The following is a 25,723-nucleotide window of genomic DNA, read 5'->3' as shown; positions in this document are numbered from 1 at the left end:
AACACCTTTTATTCGCATTAAAGGGGTTTGTGCCTCTCTCCTGCTTCTCTATCTCCCAGTTAAAAGCTAATTAATTACTGTTGACTTTCCCAGCAGGTGTTCTTGCTTCGGCGCTGGTCAGAAATGTGGTGATTTGTGAACCACAGGGCTCTGGTGCAGAGGAGCGAGGACCAGGGCATGTGGGCCGGTGGGGAGAGGAGTCCTACCCAGCCAGCCCTGCTTTTGAAAAGGAGAGAAAGTGGCTGTTTATGAGAAAGGCACTGGTTGTTTTTCTTGGAAAGAAGCAAAATCCTCAGATACGGGTAAAATCCTGATTCCACAGAAAATTAAGCAGTGTGGATTTCAGCTGGGTCTGGTCAGAGGTTTATTTCCCCTTATACAAGAAACCTCTCATAAATCACTGCTCTCTCCGAGGGCTTTTCAAAGTGGTGATGCAAAACAGATCTGCACTGTCCGTGAAAGGCTAGAGGGCCCCAAAGAGCTCTGGGAAAGTGGGAAGGGATGGGCGGTCATCTCCATGGTCCCACCACCCTGCTACAGCCATGCTTCCCTCTGCCCTGCACCCCTTCTCCTGCCTATGCAGCTCACAAAATGCCAGCAAAAGGTGGGCAGGGATGAGGAAGAAATGGGTGCTGGGGGAAGGAGATGGGTGGCAGCAGTGGACCAAAGGGAGGATGACCTGGCAGCACGCTGCATGTTCCATGGCAGGGAAGGGGCAACCTCACTTGCTAGTGGAGGTACCATGGCCATGGCATTTACAGGTGTCCTGGTGAGCATGGACATCCTGATGGGCATCCCAGAAGGCATGCCATGAGCACGGGGATCCTAGGGAACATGGCCATCCCGGTAGGCTTGGGCATCCTGGTGAGCACGTGCAGCTCCTGGCTGGGGCTGGTGTCTCCACTGCTGCCTTTGCTCCACCAGAGCTGCAGTTGCAGCACCCTCAGTGCAGAGTTGGACACAGGGGTATGAAGTCCTCACCAACAGGGTTCATGTCAAAGACACCTTCTTCTGCAAAAATGCTGCTGAAAACACTGCCAAGCAGCGAAGCTCCTGGGCTAACAGCTGTGAAAATCCCCTTGATGATTACAGTGACTTTCTAATATCAACAGAAACCTTGGTGCTAATGAAATGCACTGAAGTTAAGCAGCCATGGAAATGCCAGTATAAAGGCGAAAGGCCACCAAACAGGCACTAATGGAAACCCAAATCCCCAGAATTAACATGCTGCGCTTGGACGAAAAGGAAGAGAGCAGAGGTGCCCTGTGCCATTGTCCCTGGATGGTGGTGTGACCTTCTCCAGCTTCAACTAGTTGATGCCATCGTCCCTGGAGGAGAGGGAGTGCATGAGTGGGGGTACCAGTGGATGGGTAAGAACACTGGGGACAGGAACTGGGAAGACATGGAGAAGTTTATCCCTTTGGCCCTCAACTCTGGCACTGTCGAGGTGCTTTTCCTTGCCAAGGGACCTCCAGCATTGCCAGGAAGTGCTGTCTGCAGAGTGGGCACCTAACACAGCCACTTGCAATCCTGCCTGGCCCCGACAGATCATTTCCCATCGAGCTACAAGTAGAAAATGGGATTTCAGCTTTTCCTTTTCATGGTAAATGTTTCTGATTCTGCCAGATGATGTGTTCACCTCTCAAGTTAATAGGCAATAAGCAAAGCGGTGTCATTCTTGTTAAGGAGACAGAAAGGGCTCCATTTAAATGCAATATGCGGGGCGGCATAAGCTGAGCTGGGAAAATACTCTGTGCCTCACTGCAGTGGTTCAGGGAGCTGAGGAGGGAGGTTTGCATCTTCTCCAAAAGCAGAGGCAGGCTGGGAGCATGGCTGGAATACACCAGCACCAAAATTAGGGCCTTTTGTCATCTTTCCATCAGAGCTTCCAGGGGTTTGATTCAAAAGTGACCTCAGACACAGGTCCCCCTCTCCTCCCCAGCTATCAGGACAGACTGGGTATCTTCTTCCAGCCCCGCTCTGCTCCACTTGCCGCCACTCCTTGCAGCTGCCAGAGCAGCACAACCCAGTGCTGTGCTGATGCTACGAATTGCATCTTGCTGGAGAGTGACAAGAAACAGGGGCTGAACCCTTTCAGACACCATCCATGTTCCCGGGTGGGATGCAAGGTGCCAGAGGTGCAGGCAAACGAGGGTGCCATGTGCTATGAGTACATTTGCTGTCAAAGGCTTACTACCTATTACACTAAAAATCTCGCATTAAGATGAGGGTAAATGCACCCCGGCTGTCAGCAGGAACACACTCAGACTGACTCATTACAAAATCCCCCTTGCTGATAGGGCCCCCTCTTTAAACAATAAGAATTGGATTCTTCTTGCTTTATAAAATTCCATTTAAGGGAGAAATTACAAAAGCTTTCGGGCTCCTTTGGTATTCTGTTACAGTCCTTTCCAGTGTGGCAGAGAGATCCTGACCCCAGCCATGGCATGATATTTGTGTGATGGGAATGGGACGGCATGCACACAGGCTGCATTGCTGCTGCCCAACGCGATGCCAGCATCACTGCACACATCCCCATGGAGCCATTGCTGCTGGCACCACCACCCAGCTCTTCCAGGAGAGCCCCTGCTGAGGACATGCAAGGTCATCGCCAAAAGCCTTCTGGCTGCTGTGGCATGTATGCGATCAGTTTCTTTTCAGCCATGCATGTCCTTTGGCTTAAATACCAAAGCCCTGGCAGTTAAAACTGTTTCTCTTTTTTGTCTTTTTATTGAAGGGCAGAGTGTGAAGGGGAGGGAACAGCAGCCGGGTGTATTCTAATGAACCCTGATTTCTAGCAAAGCCTTTAATAGTATCTCATCTTGTGGTATCTTGCTTGAAAAATTAATTCAAATTGGTTTGGATATAAGCCTTTTCACAGGGGCTGAGAACAAGCTGAAGGATCTGAAACAAAAGGGAACAATAATATCTTGAGCTGGAAGGCGCTGTTCAGACCCAGCAAGGATTGGTGTTAGTCCTGGTTTTATCTAACACCTTCAATTAATTATCTAGGAAAGGGAACAAACAGCACCTTAATTAAATCTTCAGATGACATTACAGTGAAAAGGTGTTAGACACTGGCGGGGACATGCAAAGGGGCTGGGGAAGGCAGTGGTGCAGTGAGGAGAGAGCCAGGCTGACTCAGCCACACTGTTTGGGAGGAGGGCTGTGGGCAAGTGGGGTTCTCCACGCACGCCTTTTCCCCCTGCTGCATCTGTGGAAGTGCAGGGAGTGACCTTAGCCCACTGGCTCCAGCCCCAGCACCCTATTACCCCCACATCCCTGCCCGAGCAGGTTTCAGTGCTGCCAAAACCATCACCATCAGGACGACATCCTGCCCCCTCTGCCCACGGCCATGCTGACTCTGACCGCTCTGGACTTGCACCTCCTGCGGCTCTTTGAAGCTGCAGCTGGGCTGGGTCTGCTCTGGGGAAAACCGAAACTCTTCAAGCAATGTATTTTATGTGGTGGAAACCAAGTGAACTTAGCGGAGACACAGCCATGGTCTTAACTGGAAATGCCAGGTATATTAACAAAGAAACCGAGCAAAGAAATTTCTGGACAAAAAGTTAATTAACTAAAAATCGAGCTTCCAGAGGAAGTTACATAAATATTTTTGGGAAAAAAAAAAATAAACATGCAGAATATTTGCAAGAGAATTAAGAAAAGCTGTAAGTATTTCAGCCTAGAAATGAGAAGCTAATATTGTGAACATAAAGATTTAAATTCCTTTGCAGTTCATACATTTTATAACAGAAATCCAGACATCTAAAAACCAAAATAAAACACTCCAATAACAATCATAACTCTGGCTCTCTCTTTTTCTTGTTTCCTGGCACCCAGACAACAGCTCAGAAATGCATCTCATAACTTGAGCTTGGCGCCGGAAGTGACTTCTATAAAATGGGATAATTAAGCAAGAGTAACGTGTTATTTTAGAAATTACATCCTTGCCATAACATGCCGGAGAAGGATGCTGGGCTGCCGTGGGCTGGGACCGCTGCTCGATGCGTGCTGGCACCCCTGGCTCTGAAGCCATCAGCGCCCATGGGGTGGGCGTGACTGGCGGCTGCAGGGTGCTTCAGCTGCCCTGGTTGTGTTTGTGCTTTACACTGGGAAAGACGTAGTCTCTACACTGCATTTAACTCCCAGCTTCTCTGCTGCTGGGGAGGGCGGAGGTCAAAGCAAGGCTGCTCCTGGCAGACTGATTAATTCAGGCTGTGAGGAGCAGGGTTGTGGTGCTCTGGGATGACAAGCACTGACATCTCCCCATGCCTTATCCTGCTGCACTGGGACTGTATTTTGCATCTCGTAACATGCATCAGATGTTTTTGGTGCTGTGTGGCTAATAAGCCAGCGGCTGCCAATTCCCACTCTCCTGCTTTTTCAGTGCTGGGGCTGTTGTCCTTCCTTTACATCCCAGTGTTTATTTTTTCCTACTGTTTAGATGAGCTTTAACTTGGAGTGGACACCAGGATTTTGTCCAGGAAAAAAATAGGAATCCCACAAGCAGCCAGATCTAACAACATGTTGTAAGCACCTCTAAATATTTTATGGAGAGAGGCTGTCAGGGTTGCAGGGGAGAGGCTCCGATCTACGCTCATTCATAGTTTAGCACATCCTACACCTCCTCCCACCTTCACAAGCAGCTGTGCCTGAGCTCAAACACACGCGCACCTTCCTCATGCTGAAAACATGTCGGCAGCTTCCCGCGAGGAGCCAGGCCAACTGGGGCTGCCAATCCGGCTGCTCCAGCCCTTGGTGGGGGGGAGAGGAGCAGGAGGAGAACCACTGCCTCCAATTAATCCTGAGCAAAGTCCCTGCACAGCCAGAGAGTGCTCAGATTTATCTCCTGACTGCCTGACTTGGCTCCTCTCCCCCAAACATTTGGCAGCGGCGGCTGAGACACGGTGGCTGGTGGAAACTCATAAGGGTCTACTGGGGCTGGAGCTACTTCAAGGAACCTGCTGAGGGTCTCTGTGGTGGGATGAGACCCTCAGGCAACCCGGAGCAGGAAGCACCCGCTCTGCTCCGGTGGTGCGGTGCCTCCTCATCCATCCCTCTCACCTGCTGCAGCAGCCCTGCTGGTCACTGTGGGCACACGGGAGCCTGGCCCTGGCTGGGATCCACTCCAGACCTCATGCAGAAATGCCATGGGGAAGGCAACCCACAGGCACTGCCTAATAGAAAGGATGAGCTGGCTGGTTAGAGGTGTGAAAACAACATTTTGTTTTGGAATTTTTTTTTCCCCAGTCTTATTAAAAGAAATGATTAGTGAAATCCCTGCAGCCGGGGCAGAGCCAGTCATGCTGGCAGACGCCTCCAACCTTAATGCAAGGACAGAGGCAAGCAGAGGCTGGGAGTGAAGCCGAGATGCTGCTTAACCTTGGAGATGACCCAGGCAGCTTCCTCTGGCCCCACTGCATGGGCACTGAGGGATAAAAGGATTCACGCTGCTGGCACAGAGCTGTAAGTCTCACTGAAAAGAGAAAAGACAAGAGCAGCAAGGGCAGAGGAAGATTGAAAAAGGGGTGGATTAAGCCCTGGAAGAGTGAAAGGGGAAGGAGCGTTTGGGTCTGACACTGCTTGGGGAGGACTTGCAGGCTGAGCAAACCCACACCCTCTGCTGCTCAATTCCCGCTGCACCAAGAGGAACAGGATATTGCACGTCCTTTGTACATAAACCTGTGGCATCAAAGGAGCCCTCGTCTCTGGCCCCATGCACCCGTTCCAGGCTGCGGCTCTTGGGGGAACACACGAGTGCTCCTGGGGATGGAACACAGAGAGGCATCGGGACTTCTGGAGGCTTGTTCACTCACTGCAGGAGCTGGTGGCATGTCAAGGGGGTTATCCAGATGCCTGGAAAAGGTACACATCAGAGGTGTGGGTGGAGATGTCCCCACCACTGCAGCCCCGAGCAATGGTCATGAGCCGCGCCGCCGGGGTGCTGAACCATGTGATGATGGCTTTGGATGATGCTCCAGGGGGTGATGACCCAGGGTAAGGAGAGGCTTGTGGGTGCCACACACCCTCCTCGGGGCACTCCTGCCACTGCCTTCTCCCCAGCATGGGAGCCCGCCGAGGGAATAAGAGCTGCCTCGGCTCTCTGACTTCAAAGCTGCAAGGGGAACATAATGATGTGCGAAACGCCAAGCTGCCAGCTCCCTGCGGCCGGCCCCACGTTTCCTTTGGAGTAAATAATGCTGTCTAACAAGATGGTTTAATTGTGTCATGCTAATTCCGCTTGAAAGGAGACAAGATTGAGCACGTGTGCAGTCACGGCGGGTGCAGGACCCCAGCCCATGGTGTCTCTCTTGCCCCATGGTGGCCCGGTCACAGCGGTGCTACCACATGATGTTCAGCCCAGGAATGAGCTGCAGATAACTATGTTCTCCAGAAATAACTGAGTTACCATGAGAGCCATCTTGTGCAGACACCTTGGCTGCTCCAGGGCACCCTGGGGCGCACATAGGTGGGTGCCAGAAAGATGCTGGGTGCTGGGCAATGCAGGGAGATGAGGGAAGGTGCTACACAACACTGGGAACTTCAGCTTGTGCCAAAGGGTCTGCGTGTGGGGCTCGGATGTGTCGGCTGCATGCTACCGAGTTACCGGCTGGACCTAAACCATGACAGATGCTGGAAGCACCGCCAGCCTGGGAAGCCGCGAAGTGAAGTCAGGATTCCAGCAGCATGGAGGGCACAGCTCATAGCCTGAGTTTGTCCAGGCTCCATGGGTATTCCTGGTGCAGTGGTACAGTGTTATCTCTGATTGCCGCAGCTCAGGGGAGGATGGTGCTCAGACTTGCTTGCTGCTGAAGCCCCATGCTGACCATCCCAGGCCAACCTATGGGGTATCTACAAGCAAACACCAGCCAGTGAGCTGGGAAACCCTGGCAGCAGGACACGCTGTGCCCAGGGTGCAGTCATGTCCCCGGTGATGGGCACAACTGGTTACAAGCTGAGCGGAGCCACGAGCATCTCCCAGCCTCCCACCTCACAAAGCTGGGCTGAGCTTTGCTGGAGCAGCTCACATCCAATCTGGTTTCATCCAGTTCTACTTCTTAAATTGGATTAAAACGACAAAGAGCATGAAGAGCAGAAATGCGCACAAGGGGTCAACTGAGCCTGGGAAAATCCCCTCATATTCATGGTGGGATGGTCCCCAGTTTCCATCTCCGCAGCAGCACTGGTTGATCTGGCGGTGTGCCCCATCCCTCCTCACAGGCATGTGCAGCGCCATGATCCTCCTGGGTGGTTTGTGGCCACTGTTACTCCTGTGGATTAGCATTTTGTTATGGTCTCCAGAAAGCCTGACCCTGGTCCCCACACAGGGGCTCCTAGTCCCCCAGGTGTGACTTCAGCCATTGGCCATGTGCAACAAGCGGCCAAGAAGCCAGCACCTGTGTGCACCGTGCACCCAGCCGCCCCGGCCACTGCAGGCTCTTTCCAGGACATAAACCCTCGGTTTTCAAGGCTGTTTTCTCACCAGATGAATGAAATAAACCAATGATTAAAAGGAAAAGTAGGAAAATAAATTGCACCATGTGCAGTCGTTTGGACACCCCAGATGGCTTGTCAGCAGGGTTTGACTTTCAGGTCTACAGCACAGATGGCTACCTCTGAAGCTGGGGGAAGAGCTGTTACCCGCCATACGCAGCAGCCCCAGGTGCTTCTCCTTGGAGGTCGGGGGCCATGGATCAGCCCCACGCAAGCACTGGGGTCTCACGTGTGCCACCACGGTGCACTCAGCAGAAGCTCCACTCGTGTGGCTGCTGCACCATATGAGTGCTCTTGTGCACTGCCCCTCATGCAGCTATTTACAGAGTGATGCCAAAACACTTTGAGAAGCCACTCAGCCAGGATCCATGCCAAGGGCAGGATGCAAAGGCTGACCTGAGGCAGGGAGCATGGTCCTGATGGGGAGACATGATGCTGGGGGAAGGCCAAGGCAGGTTGGGGTATCTCAGTGGTCACCCTTCTCTCCTACACAGTAGTGATGCTGACAGCATGCCTCTTCTCCAGGAGTCCATGGCCCTCAGAGCTCACTTCCTCCTTCTCCTCACAGATATATGGTCTAATTTGGAGCAGCAACACCCTGGAGCAGAGGCTGCATCAGTTTCTGCCTGGAACTGCCAGACACATCGGCACAGTGGCATTGGCACAAGAAAGTAGCAATAACCATTAGCACCGGGACTGAGAGGACTCCATGCTGACAGTGATGTAGCATTTCCATTAGGAGCCTCACACTGTTCTATTACTATGGCATTAGTAGGAGTGCTGCCGTTGTGGCAGCAGCTTTGGGAGTGGGAGAGGATGGGGCAGCGGTGGGCCTGCGGCTCCTCATCAAACCTCCCTGCTCTGTTACCAACCAGGATGCAGTGGCAATGCTCATGGCAATACCTCGGGGTGGGGGGCCTGTCCCCTATCACACAGAGGGGTCTGTCCTGATGTTTTGGCATTTGCTTTTGTTTCTTTTTTCTTTTTCACCCCTAGCTTTCTGTTTTTTATTGTAAAGCTCCAAACTTTCCCCTCCACTTCCCTGTGTGCAACAACATTTCCAACCCTCCCCTCCTCAGAGACTCCTGAAGGCTCCAGGAAGAGGGAGGTTTGCAATAAACAGATGGGAAATAGGGAAAATAGTCAAACAAAGAGAGGAATGAGAAGGAGAAGAGAACAAGGTGCAGATTCCTGGCCACTGGGGCGGGAGGGGGAAGCGGGAGGATTATTACGTTAGGAGCAGCTTCAAACTCCCAATTCTCAGGGCACGAAACCTGCACAATTTAAAGTAGTCAAAACAAACCCTTTGCCGCTATTTATACTTGAGCTGCCTGCAGGCGGCAAAACCTTGACTCCATATTCCAGGCCTAATAGATTCCAGGTGTTTTCCAATAAACTCCCCTCCTCCAGCAAAAAGCCTGAATAAGCTCCTGGCACCTTTTGGTCCCTCATCCCCCTCGGAGTGGCCAGCGGGAAGGGGTTGGCCCATGGGGTTGACCATCCTGGCCCCCGCAGCGGGGAATCTCCTGCTCCCAACTTCCGCTGCCGGGGCTGGAAACACAGGCTGCGAGCCAGGGCTGTGGCTGCAAGGGCGGCTTTTCCAGTTGAGGGGTGCAGGGCAGCTATGGGGGTTACCCCTGAAGCCAGGCTTGCTCCTGGGGGCGACAACCACACGTGCCAGTGGGGAGGGCGTGTTGCATGGGACCAGCGTGGGGTGGGAGAGAGGGTTTGCAGAGGCGGGGCTGTTCGTGCCAGTTACATCCCCATCTCCCCCTCACCATGTCATTATGATGACCACGGGAGGTCTGCTGTCTCTGGCTGCGGAGGGAGTCCAGCCCTGCTGCAATGCTGCATGATGCAGCCCTTGAGGGTGGCTCCAGCGTCTTCAGCCACCAGCACTCAGGGCCAAAGGCAACGCGTCACCACGGTGTTGAGCATGGAGCAGCATGGGAAGCACCAGGGTAGCATGGGGAGAGAGTGTCCACCTGCACCCCTGCCTGCAGTCCCACTCCTGAAGGATGTTCAGCTCCTGTGGAGCTGGAAAATCCCTTTTTTAAAGCAGCCAAGAAGCAGCAGTAAGACATGCCCAGTATCAGGCAGCTAAACCGGTGGCAGGGCTCCAGCACGGGCTGCATGTTCCCCTCTGCTTCCCTGCTGCTCTCCCAGGGGTGGTGGGCATGGTCAGGCTTTTTCCCCAGCATGGCTCCCAAGTCCTCCCAGCCAGCCACGGTGTGGCTGGTACCATGTTTTACAGATGGGCTGCTATTCCTCGTGAGCTGAGTGAAGTTCTTTTGCAGCTCCCCAGGAAAAGGAGCAGGCCTGGCTGAAAACAAGGCATGCTTCCAAAATTACTTGGGTGAGATAAAGTCTAACCCTGGGTGCCTTATCAGATTTACACAGCTGTCTGGCAGGAGGGTACTGGGATGGAGGTGTGAGCAGGCTGAGCCACAGAGACACTATGCAAACCCTGCTCCTACCCCCTCCATGTCCAAAGAAATGTGCTTGAAAGACCTGAGAGCTGGTTTTGTTTTATTCATGTCTCAGAGCCAGAGGAGGCCACAGGCATTAGCACTGCATTGCACGTGGCAGAGAAAACTCCCCATCAGTTCCTTTGGCATGTGTAGGAAATTAGACTTCAGCATCTGAGCGATACCCACAGATTTAAGGATCCCATACTTGAAGGACCCGCAGCATCCCCTTGTTACAGCAGTTAATTCCTCTCCCAAATAAATATTTGTGCCTGAATTAATTTTTCTTTCCTCCTTTGAAGCCTCCAGCTGTGGCATCCTGCTTTACCTGCTAAGCTGGAGAAGCCTCTGCTATCAGATATCTTCCCCTGGTGCAGCTCAGGTCTCCTCTCCTTTGATCAACTGATTGGGATCCTTAAATTTCTCACGCTAAGCAGGTCTTGCAGCTCAGCCACACCAGGTATCTCAGCCTGTTTCTGATCTCGTTACTGTTTTCCCATATCCTTTTCAGGAATGAGGTCACCAAAACTGGATCCCGGCTGCTCTCACCCTTACACCTCTGAAGCAGCGCCCACCGCATCCATGCTGCACCCCAGCCCAGGCAGCACATGTGGCACAGCTGCTGGCACTGCCATGGTCTCTGTGAGATCCCACGGCTGCACAGCATCCCCCATGCTCAGAGACCAGCAAAACACAAGCCAGGGCTGGAGGAGAAGCCTTGCCACTCTCCAGCAGCACTCCTATGGGCAAGGGCGTGTGCCCATTCCCACAACCACCCCTTGTTTTTGCATTTATGGTCAGGTTTGATTTTGTTCTTTTTACATGCCAAATTAGCAGATTTGCAGAGAAGCAGAGCAGGCAGCACCCAAGGCTGCTTGTAAGGGACTTGAGAGGGTCAGCACCCGGGGCTGTGAAGCTGCTCCTTCTCCCAAGGAGGAACAGGGGAAGAGCCGGGCCCTCTGGAGTAATTTAAAATGAAACAAATAAAAAGAAAGCATGACTGTAAAGACAAATAGTTTTCAGGCACTGTGTTGGCATTTCGGCCTAATGACTGATTAATCTAAAGCGGAGTCTCGTTACGGATTCACGGGTGTCGATCGGATCAGATCGTTAATTCCAGCATCCACTGGCCATGATTAGAAATCCAGAGCGGCAGAGCCTGCAGGGGAAGGATTAAAGGCTCAGGCCAGGAGGAGGGAGCGAAGCAGTGGGAAATAGGAAGGCACAGTCAGGGAAGACATCGTCTCTACAACGAAGGGAATTTAGTGTGGTCACTGAAACAGCTGGTCTCACCGAAATCTGCCATGGTCCCAGGACTGATTTGCTCTGCAGGGATGGGAGAGCATCTTCCCACTGGGAATGAAGACTGGCAAACACAACCCCAGGAAATTTTGACTGTATCCCAGCCATGCTCAGGGCGACCATTCTAAAAGAAGGACTCTGATGATGTGACTGGCAGGAAACATCATCCATTGCCACCAGCAAGCCTCCCGGAGTCCCCAAGGAGACAATTGGTAGGTGTCAAGTGCTGTCTAACTAAAATGCTTACAGGAGCACTCTTCTTCCATACACCATGCAAAGAGAGTATGAAGGGTCCTGGCAAGAGCAGGCTCAGTTCTACACTGTCTTGTCTGCAAGCAAACCTGGCTGTGTGGTATAAATTAATGCTCTCCTGTTCCTCAGGAGCTTAACCCATGGCCATAGCGCTCTTTGCTGCACAGAACTTCCCGCTCAAGCATCCCTCTGTGCCATAGGGCAGTCCCCACGACACCTCCGGCAGGGTCACTTCCACCTCCCATGGGCTGCTAGCAAACAGAGGAGAAAGCAGCAGACCCATGTCTGGGCCAGGCTGAGTGATGGCAGCGCTGCACAGACCCAGCGTTGCCCCTGGCTCTAAACTGGAGGCAGAGACACTCAGCTGGGTCCAGCGCTGCCAGTCAGAGGAGGCACAGCCCCAGAGTGATTGCCATCCGCTCTTCAGTTGTCGGATGTCAACTGATTAACTTTGCCTGGGATTAATTACGGAGCAGCCAGTGACCGCTGTGCCGGTGGAGGGGCCCACAGTGACCTCCCCGCGGCCCGCAGCGGTGGGAAGCCAGGGTCAGTGACCGCCTCCATGGACACAACCACTGCCGGGCCAGGTGCTGAACCCTGCGGCGCAATGCGCCGTTGGCCCGGTGCCTGCCTGGGGTCACGTTTCATCCTGTGGAGACACGGTGCCAGGGACAGTGTGTGTCGCTGCCACGCTGCACCCAGACACCTCTTACGGGTTTTCCTCCACCTCGGTGGCATGCATTTATGCTATGCATTCTGCAAGGCTTCGTGGCAGCAGGCTCTGCTGCTCAGCCTGGATGGCTGTGAGGATGCAGGCAGGTCATACCAGCTGAGCTGAGCTTGCCACCGGTCCACATGGCTGGCTGTTAAACAGGCGCAGCACTTCCTCACTGGCAGATCAGTTGCCAAGTGATTGCCTGGTTCAGGAGCTGAGATCGCTGAACAGAGATGTTTTAGGGAATAAAAGCACTGAGGTTTAGGCAGACTTGGTGGAAACCTGCAGACAGAGGAGGCGGGAGGCAACTGGTTGAGCAAAAGCTGTTGCAAGATGTGCTACGCTGGCATAAGTGTCCCCTTGGGAGAAGTGCATGTGAAACCCTGCGTGCTCAGTGCTTCTATGCTGGCTCACCATGCTCAGCCGTTCACCTCCTGGCCCCAATGGGAGGACACATCCCCTCCATGAGGAGCGGTGGGTCTCAGTGGGATGGGGTGTCTGCTCTTGCTGCAAGAGGTCAGGATGGCCACGGTGGCCAGCCTGGAGGCCATGCTGCATGGCATGGCCAGATCCACTCTCCTTGTGGGTGCAGCCATCCCAGCCAGGAGTGGCCCAGCCTGCTCCTCCACCTTAGTGCCCTGGCTGAGAGGGGGTGGATAATGACAGCCCTCTGTTCATGTAAACACCCAAGGGACATTAGCTGGAAGATGAATCATCCTGAAAGCCAGTCCTGCTGTCTCCAGGAGAAGCTGAACTCCTAGGAGGTATTTCACAGGCACAGGGGGTTCAAGCGACCATTAAGCATGAATGTGAGATGCACCTTCACCAAGGTCCCAGCAAACGTGTCCTCACACCTACAGACAGCTAATCCACCCTGTGCCTCTCTCTCTACCAGGGCTAGCAAGCATGAGGGGCTCTGCTCTCCCCAGAGCAACGGGCTGGAGGCTGTAGCAGCAAACCCAGGCAGCTACAGCATGACCCGCTGCAGCCTCTTGGGACACCCTGCACTCCCATTTCTCTCCTGGAACCAGTTTACTGGGCAGCCTGCCCCACTGCTTGCAGCAATCCCAGGCGAGACCCTTCTCCATCTGGGAAAACCTCCCAGCAGAACAGCAGAACTCAGAGCAAAGGCAGAGGAAGGAGACTGTTTCCCAGGCCTCCAGCACTCAGTCTCGAGAGATATGCACTAAAAGCACTTGCAGGGAAATGAGTTTCATGACACAGCCAAGCTGTGGATGCTTGGGGATCACTCTGGTGGCACTGTGCACGTGAGTGCAATTTGGTGGAGCCCTCCATCCCCATGGGAGCAGCCCCAGCAAACAGCAATAGTTCTGCAGTGCTTCCAGCACCAGAGATAGGATCCAATCCTCCTTCCCCTCCCAGGTGCTCTGTGCCCAGCTGCAAGTGAACTCCAGCTACTGTGCATCAGTCCCTGTTGCAGGTAAGGTGGTTGAGGGCCCACGCTGCTGGTGGTCCCCAGGCCGGCGGGCAGACCCTGCACAGGGCGGCAGCAGGGGTATCACTTACAGGAGGCAGGCGCGCAAGGCGGCTCGGGGCTCACCATCCTCCGCAGAGCCACCGCTGTATGGAAGGGAAAAACGGAAAAGAGGGCAAAGAAAAGAAAAAAAGATTCCCACCATAGGGAAGATTTGCTCCAACTCCCCAGCCAGGGCATTACCACCGCTATTGCAGGAGATCCTGTCAGAGTTTTACAAAGCAAAACTACCAGGAGAAATACATAACCTTTTCTTAACATCAGCAGCTCAATTAACTAATGACAGCAAAGCATTCTCGAGTGTCACCAGCCCTACTCGCTGCAAGGAGGTGGGGGCAAGGGGGCCACTGCATATTTGTGCAGCTGCACCCGGCCTTTGGCTGGAGCTGGCTACTTACTCTTTATCTCTGGCGGGATCTTTCCTGCCTTTCGCACGCGTGCGCGCACACATGCTTTGTAGAAGTGAGCTCCACTCCTCATGAGAAGGTTAACAAATACCAGACTGCCTCTAAAAATACCTCCCCAATCGATGCTGAGCGTAAGCCAGCCCAGAGTGCCAAAAGCTGAGAGAAAACCCATTTGTTCCTCTCAGGATCACCCCTTTCCATCTCCCCTCCATGCCACTGGGAGCTCTGAATCTGTCCCAGACGATCATCCGCTTGTCCCCACCTGGCTGTCTCTAAAAGGCTGGTCCCTCTCCTTCCACTCTGGCAAAAGCCTACATATTAACTCATTTGTCTGTGTCGATTGATTCAATATTGAGACGTGACTTGTAGCCATTTGTATCTAAATAGAATCTAAATTGTTATTATGGCTCCATAGTTGCAGCTTCTTCAGCATCGCCCCTCATCTTGTCAGCTCCGCTCTGCTCTAATTGCCTTCAGTGTGCTGAAAACATGAACGTGTACAATTTACAGGGAAGAAATTATCATCGCATCTCCTTTCAGATCTTGCTAAATGCTGTTGTGTTTATTCATTCACCCTGCGATTGCTCCCGGGGCAGATAGCAGCAGGCAGGCTAACAACAGGCATATAGTGTGCACTTCTGATCAGAGGCCAAGAGGAACACTAGAAAAGAGGGAAACCCATTGCTGCACGTGCTGCAGGGACAGCCGGAGGTCCTGGTGGCTGCAGCAACCCTGGAGCACCAGTCAGCTCCATCCCACCTGCTGCACCCTGGGGACAGCTGCTCCAGTGGCACGGGAGCCTTCCCTCAAGCTGGGCTGGGCATTGCACCAGCCATGATGGGCTCGGGGTCCTGTGAAGCTTGGAAGACTACGACTCATCTAGCAATGGGGAAACTGAGGCAAGGAAGACAGCGAAGGAGGCTGGGGTGAGAGCTTTGCTGTGGGGAATCCTGCTCCTGAGACGTCTCTGCAGGGCAAGTTATTCCCCAGGGTTGAGCCAGGGTGGCAGTGGCACCGGCTGCAGCCAGAACAGCCCTTTTGGGGGGAAGGCAGCAGAAATGCTGGAGGCATCACCTTCGGGGAGCAGCTTGCTGGCATGCCGTCCCTCCTGTCAGCGCTTGGCAGGCGCCTGCCATGCTGGTACCTCTGGCAGCAGCCCCAGGAAGCGGGCACAGGCCCAGGCTGGCCATAAATCACCCACTGCATGTGTGTCCCTCGGCTCTGACCTCGGCAGGGCCAAGATTAATGGACTATCGGTTTAACCTCACCAGCCCTTAACTAGCCGTGAAGCACAGGAACAGCTCAGCAACGGCACCGGTGGGAACAGTTCCACTCTGTGGGTGGCTGGGGTGAAGAGCATGAAGAGCCCCTCTTTTTTGGAGGAAAGCTGCCTGGGAAAGTCATTCTCTCTGAGCAGGGGGGGAGCTGCCCTGCCACTTCTCCCCTGTGCAGGACATTTTTCATAATTACAGGGAAGAGCTCAGTCACAACAGCTCCACACAGCTGCAATTAATACCCAGCCCACTGTGGCTTTTGCAGCCAGTCCCTGCTTCACCTTCCGTTAGGGAGATAAACAGAGGAGAGGGCATTTCCATGGGGCAGTTTCCCACACTTGCAGCACTAGCTATGTGCCAGGAGCCCGAGCAGATGGGTGCTGCCAGCCCCTCCAGGGGGTCCCGTGCAGAGACCCACATGCTTGGGTGAAGGCATCCAGCTTTCATGGGGACAATGAGAAGGAAGCGTGCATGGCTTCATCCCCACACCCCAGCAGCCAGGGGCAGCTTGCCCTCTCACCACCCCATCCTCTGCTGATGGCTGCTCATCTGCTGCTGCCCAGCACAGGAGTGAGTTTGGGGTTTCCCACCAGTTTCCTTCCTGGCCTCTCTGCCAGTCTGGCACTGGTCCTAGCACCACCCAGTCATAAGATGCCTTTGCACTGCAGGAGAAGGCTTTGCAGCAGAATAAAGGCCCCAAGGCAGAGGCAAGACGCCTTTGCAATTGCTGGCACTAACAGCAGTGGGTCAAAGCCTCAGCTGCAGCACTGGTGTTCAGACCCTCCCAGCTGAACCTGCCACCATTGTGCATTTTACAGTAGCGAAAGGGACAGGGGATTGGGCTGGTGTGTCCTCAGGCTCCCTCGCCAGTCCTGTGTAAGGTCACACCATAAGCCCTTGGGACAGTAGACCAGGGTCCTGGCCCTGTGTTGCAGCACACAGAGCCCTTAAACAATGAGCTGCTCTGCCTTCCCAGGCCCCCAGCTCCTTCCACCATCAATTTGCTCTACACACTCATCCATACATGGCAATACCCCTCACCATGAGGAGTACCAGCAGCCCCAGGGCAGGGTACTAAGGCATTTTGCCCATTTTCAGCCAGCCTCCTCTGGCTCATCTCATAGTCCTCTTACACCATCTGTAACCCTTCTTGGGCTTTGAGACTACTGCTTTTTGCCTGCAAACACCGCAAGAGGTGAATGCAGCACCCTCATCAATGGCAAAACCCAGGTCCTGCTCCTGGAGGAGAGGAAGGCAGAAGTGCTGTGCTTTGTGCTCACCTCCACTTTCTTCCTCAGCTTCAGAAAGACCTGCAGGGTGTTGGTCACCCAACAGCACAGTGTCGTTGGGACCCGCAGGTGGCAGCTCCCCTTTGTGTGAGCCGGGCAGAGAACCCATGTGGGAGCCAGATGTCCCCAAAACGCAGTGCTCACTCTTTCAATATTGTTATATGGAATAATGGAGAGTAAATATGAATGAATTCACTATTAACTGTATGAGATAGGATGCCGTATACTCACACAGTTAAGTAAAAGGAAGTAAATGGAAATCTTTATCACTATAGACTGCTGAATATTAATAGTTATTGTTTGAGTCGCTGCAGCGTGGAAAAGTCAATTATAACCTAAGTGTAAAACCATCCTGAATTATAGATAAACTAGGCAAAGAAAGAGACGAATCTTCACTACATAATACAGAAACCATGATAAAAGAAGAAATAAATGTGATAAGAACTTTAAAACAGTAGCTGTCAAAATGCACTGAATGATTATGTTAGTTAATGCTATGTATAAACTGGAATCTGGAAAGGGTTAAACACCTGCATGTTAAACACTTGCTTTATTTCTGCAGCCTACACAAAGACATGGACAACAGAGGGGAAATTGCATGTTTGCATCTTCAGCAGCAAAGCCTGAATTTTCCAAGTAGCTCAACCCCCACAGTGGGGCTGAGGTTTTCCAGCACCCTTTCCAAGACCTTTTCCAGTGGCCAGGTTTCCCATTGTTTTCAAGAACTGTGAGCTGAAAATACAAGGACACGTGCCTTGGTGGTGGCTGGTGGGCCCTGAGCACCTGAGGAGACCTTGCCCTTTGTCCCTGCCCTGGAAGAGATCATCGTCCCTCTGCTCTTGCTAAAGACAGAAGCTGCCTTTGGGATACTGCAAGTCACTGACTCCCAGCCTGGGAGGTGAAACAGAGCTGCTGCAGCCCTGGTCTCTCCTCACGGTCACACTTGTGACATTGCTTCTAGCAGCAAGAAATTAGGATATACGTCATGAGTGCATTCCCAAAGATCCTACAGAGGCCTGGATGGGGCTCACTGCATGCCACTTTCCTTCTTGACCATGAAGCAACCCACATTTCTTGCATTTAATTCCAGGAGAGACGGATGTTTGTGGGAGATGACTCTGCTCCCTTTGGGGACAGCCTCAAGCTGGCTGAGGTCTGGCAAGGTGATGGTGGGACATGAAGCTCTGAACAGTGTACCAGGGGAGAATGGCTGCCATTCCCCAGCCATTCACTGCTGCAGATGTGAAGGAGAGTGATCCCTTGAAAGATATCGCTGTCATTTTCCATGATAATTTCTGGCAGTGGGCAGGCACAGGAGGAGGTCAGACCTTCTTCAAGTCCCTCTGGGTCTCCCATCATCCCAGTCTGCCCCACCGACAGCACTGGTCCTGGCGGATGTCCTCCAGCCCTGCAGCTATGTTACTCAGCAACTTGTCCCACCTGAATTTCCATAGCATCAAGCAAGGCTTTTGCTGGACTTGTGATCTGAGAAGCTCAGATACCTTTGTGGCAGGAGAGAAGATGAGCCAGGCGATCCCCTAGACCCTTGGAGGGCCAGCATCCCTTCACTGCCCCAAATGGAGGTTTCTAAATCACATTAGCTCCACATGTCATTACTCCCAGGTGGTGTCAAGTGACCCGTTATAGGAGGAATAACACCAGATTTCCAGAGCGAGGAGATTTGACCCAACACCAGAGGTGATGTGCTTCCTCTTCAGTAATTAATCCATCCTGCTCCCACCCCTGGCTAACACCGCATGATTATTTTGCAATCTGGATCCTTCAAACAAGCATTTCTTTGCAGGTCGGCAGTTCTCATCGGCATCGTTTATCCCTGGAAAGAAGCGCTGGAGTTTATCGTACTGCCATTCACAGCCGAGAACTGCTTCCCTGGAGGAGCGGAGAGGAGACGAGAGAGACAGGCTGCCAGCCCGCTCGCCCCCTGCCTCTGCCCAGGGCTGAAGCCGAGCAGGGCAAGCCATGCTGCCTTCGTGCTACGACTTGCCCCTGCTGATCCCGGTGTGAAATTACAGCCTCTTCCAGCTCCCCTGTCCGGAGGTGCCGGGTGCCCCGCTGCTCATCCTGTGGCAATGATGAGGGGCTTGAGGCCACTTATATTCTTGTCTGAGGCAAAAATGAGGTGAAGCCTTAGCTCAGATGGAGCGAGCCAGAGCTGCGGCTGGTAGAATTGAGGAACATTCTCCTCGCTGGCTCTAGCCCTGCTTTCTGAGAGCCTCCTGCGAGTGAGCAGCCAAGGCCACTAGAGCCCTCGTTGTCCTCCTGTCACCATCCTCAGCTCAGATCTGCTTGCAGATACTAAACCCCACTTCTGAGGTTGCACAACTATTTCCATTAGAAGCCATAATTAAGGTCAAAAACTATTTCTATTATAACTCTGCTTTACTCACTTAGAGCTTCTTGAAAAAATTCTCCTTTTGGTCTAATTTTTTCCATGCCCTGAGCCCAGAGGCAAATTGGGAGTTAATGTTTAAATTAAGCCTATTGAAGAGCATCTGAGAGACATGAGACGCACACTGTCCTGCTCCTGCCACCACTCTGGAAACAGCCCACATCCCCCAACCAGCACCACGTCTCACTCTGGAGTGGGGGCTATCCTAGATCTGAGTGGAGGAGAAAGCTGATTAATATTAAGCTGATTAATATGGGACCATTGTTTAGAGATACCCCACGGAGTATTTATATTAATTCCACACTAGCACCGTGCTGTGACCCCGCACACCATGCCCTGTATAGATATTAGTGCAGCATGGATATTAAAACAATTTCAAAATAACAAAATCTTGGCCACAGCCAAGATCAGAGCAGCGACAGCTCACAGACCAAGTCCCCTGGCCATGCAGTGAGCTGATGTCTTTGCTCAGCCCGGTTAACCATCCACAGCCAAAAGATGAACCAGCACAAAAACAATTTGGTCTCTAAGCAGCCATAAGTGTTTTGGTCTGGCAGATCACTCGCTGTGGGTCCTTCAGTGCTGTGGTGCAAGAGAAGAGTTGTAGGAAGGTTACTGTCATCAGGAGCAGATATTTAGGGAGATCCTATCGCATCTGCTCTCTGCAGGGACACGGGGGTTGTTGTGATTAGTGTAATTCCGTTTAGGAATCTAAGAAAACACCAGTTCTCCAAATCTGCTGAAATTCCTACCCTTCCAGAAAGGCAGGTTAGCAGCAGCCAGCCGGCACCTCCGAACCACCTCTGCTTGCAGACAGAATTTGTGACTCATTAAGGCAACAAATATGAACAAGATCAATATCACCATCTTGAACAACTCCAGGTACTATTGGCACAGAAAAAAATGATCTGATCCAAGCTGTGGGAGGGGAGAAACACGCTCTGGGCAAGACCCTGCAGGTATTCTGCGGGTACTAGGCAGAGAGGTGTAAAGGTGTAAGGGTGCTTGTTGGAGGAGGTCACTATTCCAAGGGTAGTTTCTCCTCACAGAGAAGCTGCTCAGGGTTGTCAGGTTGTGTGCTGGGACCATGAGCTGGGCAGGCTGGTCTCGTGTGCATTAATCGCCTCCGTCTGCTCACCATACGGGCTGCCACAGCGGGCCCCGGCGGGGAGAGGAATGCTTTTGTTAGCCCAGCACACTTGGCAGCCGGGAGGGATCGCTGGAAAGCAAAGCGGGCACTTAACGAGCCGCGTCCTTCCATTATAATTAAAGCGAGACCCAGAAATCAAAGCTATTATCTGCCTGCCCACACGACAGGCAAGATGCTGCCCTTGGTTGCCGCCAAGCTGGGGTCTGAGCCGGCCCATGGGCTTTCTGCCCGGGAATGGCTGTGGACATGGGCCAGGGCTGCTGGCGAGCCCCCAGCCCCTTGCACCAGCTGGTTTAATTTACAGGTAACCCATCTCCAGCATGGGAGAGTGGCTGCAGGGTGGAGAGAGACCTCTGGCTGTCAGACATCACTAGTGACAAGCTCTCCCCTTTTTCCTCCCAGGAATTTGGATGCTGGGTCACCTTCAGCCAGAAGAAAAGACACAGGTTTTGTCAGTGGTTCCCAGAATAAGAAGTGCAAGCCTGGCCACTCGCATGCTGCTTCTTCACCCCTCCGCAATGGGGAGATAGGTTGAGCACAGGGGATGTGGATGAGCTTTACCCTGCTGTGGATCGGTGGCAGCAGTCCAGCAGCTCAAGAGCAGCCTAACAGCAAGCTTTCACTCCAGAAGTTGCATGCACAAGAATAAGGAGAGGAGAGGGGAGGACATACCCCACACCCAACATCCCAGGCCATGCCAGGGGCATCAGCATAGCAACCCCCTCCCACCAGTCCAGGACGGCTCCTCTGCAGAGAAGACCAAACTCTGTGGGACCTTTTTTGTTGGATCAACATCTAATGGCTGTGTTGGGGGAAACAGCCAAGCTGGGGACAGAGGGGTGAAAGGGCAATGACTGATTCACAAACCACCCAGTCACCAGAACAAAATTTCCCTTCTAACAAGGCATGGAGCAAACAAATTATCTTTGTTGTTAGGAAATCTGTAAGCACTTATCATTATAATTACCATCTGTGGTTTTGCCATTCAGGTAAAGTAGCAGCAGCAGCTCTGATATGGGTTAGGCTCAGCCCCATGAGCTGCTAATCAAAACCAACCCGTTTGCCTTCAGGTTGAAGATGATGTCAAACTCGATTGAACGTCCACCTTTGATGGCTTTACCTGAGACCTAACAACATCTGTGTCCTACTCACAGTAGCTCTGAAAGGTGATACGTGTGGAAGAATGAAGCTGCTTGCCATCCGCGCCCAGAAAGGGAGCAGTGAGCTCTGTCCAAGACATCACAGCCTCAGGAATCAATAAAACACAATTAAAAAAAAAAAAAAAAAAAAAAAAAAGGAGTGTAAACAACAGAGACCAAAGCCCAAAGAGCCAGTCAGAAGATTTATATGCAGCTTAGTTCAAATTTCTGTAATCTATTTAAATTAATAGCCACGTCCCATGCTAAATTGCTTCCAGAGACCAACAGCTTCCAGGTTATTTCATTCTTTGCAAGGGAAGTGCAGAGGGGGACCTTGCCATAGGCTCAGCAACATGGTGCAACTCATCCTTTGAGGGCTAAAGCCTGCGTGTGCAAGGAGCCTGGACATGACAGAGAGCTGGATGGGTCCCTCTTAGCTGCTGCCCAGCACCTCCCGGAGGAGAAATGCACTGGGAAGCTGGTTTGGGGTTGCTGTACCTCGCTGTTTGCTGTGCTCAGCTGGAGCGGGGATGGGAGCATCCTCCCACATCCAGACCCCATCTGTGCCATGCCCAGCTGAGTGCAGGGGCCAGTGGCATGAGGGAGCCTGGTCAAGCTCTCGTCACCGTGCCAACCCCTCCAACGCTATCCAGGCTTGCCCAACATTTTCCATTTTAAGATCTTCCCTCAATTCCTTATAACCGTGCCAGCATTTAGCTGGACTTTTCAAAAATAAGAAAATCCCCTCAAGCTGGGGGCACAGGCTGGGCCAGGAATATTTCAGCCAACGTGCCGAAAAGAGGTCCTGGAAAACAAAGATGGCCAAACTGAGAAATTCTTGCAGCCGCTTCAAGGAGAAGCTTGAATGCCTCCGCGTTTGTGGTGGATAGCTGAATTTCCCCGGGGTGCTGCAGCAATTTTCCCAGTGATAATTCTTCCAAGTTGTGCAATATCTTAAGCTTCTGAAACTCCTTGGTTGCCCGTGCTGAGCAAGGAGCTTGTGTTTGCTGACTGGCAACTCTGCCGATTTATCCAAGCCCTAAACTGGGGACGCAGGAGGGAGCCAAGCTCTCTCTGCGCTTGCACCTTGCAGCGGCTGTGGGGACTCGCATTGCCTCATGCAAACTCTCCTGTCCCAGGCAAGTAGAAGAAGGAGAGGAAAACTGCACAGGAGCAAAGGGAAAACCGTGCTGAAGCTGGGCCTGGGGAGGGCTTGAGTTTGGCAGGGAAGGCAGGCAGGAGCAGAACGGGTGCTGCAGAAGTGCTTGGGCTGGATCACGGGATCCTCAGCCTCCTGCGGCAAGAAGGCAAGCCATTTGTCAAATTACACCTCTTATTTGTGCTAGAAAGAAATGTTTAACTCCCTGTGGGTGAAATGCCTGGTGTCAGAGTGTACAGCTTGCATGAAATGCAGTAGCATCAGACTATCAAGATCAAAAACTGCACCCAACTTTCACCCTGTGCCTGCAAGCTCTCAGGAAGGATGGTGCTCACAAAAGAAATGATTTAGAAAGGCAGGAGTCTTCTCCTCCCTCTCTCTATCACACACTTGCTGTCTCCATGTAAAACCCCACCGAGGAAGGTTTGAATTTAACTCATTCTCTCTATACCACATTCCATCTCTGGCAGAAACCAAACCCTGGGAATGAGAGCCCCAAAAGCTGAAAGGAGGAAAATCTCCTGGAAACCATTACACAACCCAGCACTGTTGCGACATGTCTGAAGCATAATAAACAAGGTGCTCAGCATACCAGCAATACCATCACTCTGCCCTGCGTCACTGCCACCCACTTGCAGGAGACTTTTCTTGTCTGTCCCCAAACCTCTTCTGAGCCTCAAGAGCCAGTCTGAAATCCTGCCTCAGTGTTATCCTGGTCACCCGGCCCCAAGGAACCACCATCCTCAGAGGGAGGTAACAGCCCTGGGAAAATGGTGTTGCGTGGATTTGTTTTAAAGCATAACTGGCTCATCTGGGTGAGATGTCTGCTGAGGTTTCACTGGTGTAATTTCTGTCTGCAAGCATGGTAACCACTCCTATTGCAAGTGGTAAAAGACCTTTCCCTGTACCTTGCCTTGTTCAGGGAGCACAGAGCAGCGCATGGCATCTGCAAAATCCTATGTCCTACAGCATCCCTCTCCCTATGGCCTGGGAGGCAGCACCATGAGCACAAACCGACTTCTCACCGAGGGCAGAGAGGTTACCCCCTCCCAGCATAGCTGCTCTATATAAACCATGCCCCGCAGATTATTATCTGAGGGTAGTATTTTAACCACAAACTATTATTAGTTATCCTTTATAGAGGCAGGCAGGTGCAGGAGGCACTGAGTAATGACTGTGTAAGCTATGGCTGGGGGAATGAAGGTGCTCAGTGGCATCAAGAAACGCTATTCTTCTTCACTTCTGTGTTACCTGGACATCTCCAGAGGAACCCCCTCGTTGCTCCTTGCTCTCCCCCCAGCCTTTTAATAAGCCCTTCTGCTAGGCACAGATTCCCTCCAGCCCCCGTTATTGCCCATCTCCAGCAGTCATCAACACAGATTCCCTCCAGCCCCCGTTATTGCCCATCTCCAGCAGTCATCAACATGGTGCTAATCACAGCTGACTCCCAGGAAGGGTAAGCTCCCCATGTCCCGCAAGGAATAGGCAACTTGCAGGCAGCAGCCTGGCAGCTTTGCAGTCCTCATTCAGGCACCACCATCCCTGGGGGTGGGGGATGCTGCAAATGTCCCAGACTGAATGTGCACAGGGGAGGGTGGCCACTGGCCCCCATGCCAGGCTGGAGGGGGAAAGCAGCTTCTGGTCACCTCGGCTGAGGCAAAGTGGGGTAAGCAGATGTTTTGGCACCCTGGCCCATCGCTGTTACTGATTCACTGGGGGAAGGGAGGTTTTGGGTTCAGACTGATGGATGGATGGAGAGCGTGGTCTGGCAGCCAGTCCCGTGCTGGTCAGCATCATGCTCCCTCTTCCACAGCCCCAGACACTGTCAAGTTTGTTCCTGGAAATATTTGTAAAATGTAGGCAACTCTTTTAATAACTCCCACATGACACACTTAAAAAAATCCAACAAACCCCCCCCCCAAAAAAAAACCAAACAAACCCCAACAAACCCAGCAGAGTGTCAACATTTCCTTCAAACTAGTATCATACTAATGCTAAGCATCAGTGAACAGCAGAGGAAGGTGGATTTATAGCAGAGACACAAAGTGACAGAGACACCAAACCTCCTGGGTTTTGGTCCCAACTCTGCCACAGTCTTGTCTGTGCTGGAGGAGAAGTTTGTGCTCACATCTCCACCGCACTGTGCCTCAGTTTCCCCAACCAAAACAGAAGGAGAAAAGAGGCCAGGAAGCATGTCCATACCCACCAAGATCTGGAGGAGAGGTATGCAAGGAAAAAACATATTATTGATAAACTATCCCGCGATGTCTGCAAGCCCAAGCAAATTCTCCACTGGCAGCGAAGTGTCTGGGAGAGCCAGCCCTGCCGTGCTTGGGGCCTGTGGTCAGTCAGGGCCTAGTGCCTTGTGGGGGGATGACAGAGGCTGCAGAAAACTGTCTTGAGGGATAAGTTCTAGTGTCTGTGTGTGGCCAGGGAACAAGCAAGAGGAGCTATTTCAGTCTCATTCATTTATCAACCCATTCACGGCTTCCCCAGCCTCATTACTGTCATTTCTCCCGCAGCAGCCCCAGAAGGATCTGCTCTGCCTGGTGCTTACCAGCACACACAGCATCCCTCCCTGCCCCAGCGGACGGAGGAGTTAGGCACAGGGGTAAGATGACGTTCCTCAGCCGAGTCACCTTGAGGGGCTTGGCCCCTTTCACAAATATTTGATCCACTGAACAACCTGGGGATAAGGTACCATCCCCAGATAAGCCTCTCCAGAGAGCAACCAGAAAAAGGCTTATGTGCTCTGACAGACATTCTCCATGACAGAGAGCATCTCTGCTCAGCTCAGCCTCCGACACTGGGTGACAAAAATCTCACAGTGCAAACATTGCCATCCTCTTTCCCCCCAGCCTGAGTCTTTCCACACCACACACCTCCTTCCACATTATCACACTGGCATGAGCCGCTTCATCCTTGTCATGGTTAAATTACAGCCAACAGTTCCAGGATGGAGCAAGATGGACTCATATCTTTCACACCACTGGTCTCCCAGCATTTACTGAGTTATGACCATGCAGGTCCAGGACAGCCGAGTCACAGCCTGCCACGACGGCTTTCACTGGCACAGGGAGCATTTACTGTGGGTAACATGAGCACTCTTCTGGGTTCCCAGACCTCAAGATTTGCATGGCTGACAATTCGCATTCAGGAGTACTAA

This window comes from Strigops habroptila, chromosome 8 (genome assembly GCF_004027225.2).
Source record: "Strigops habroptila isolate Jane chromosome 8, bStrHab1.2.pri, whole genome shotgun sequence".
In the NCBI taxonomy this organism is placed as follows: domain Eukaryota; kingdom Metazoa; phylum Chordata; class Aves; order Psittaciformes; family Psittacidae; genus Strigops; species Strigops habroptila.
This window is presented reverse-complemented; position numbering follows the sequence as displayed.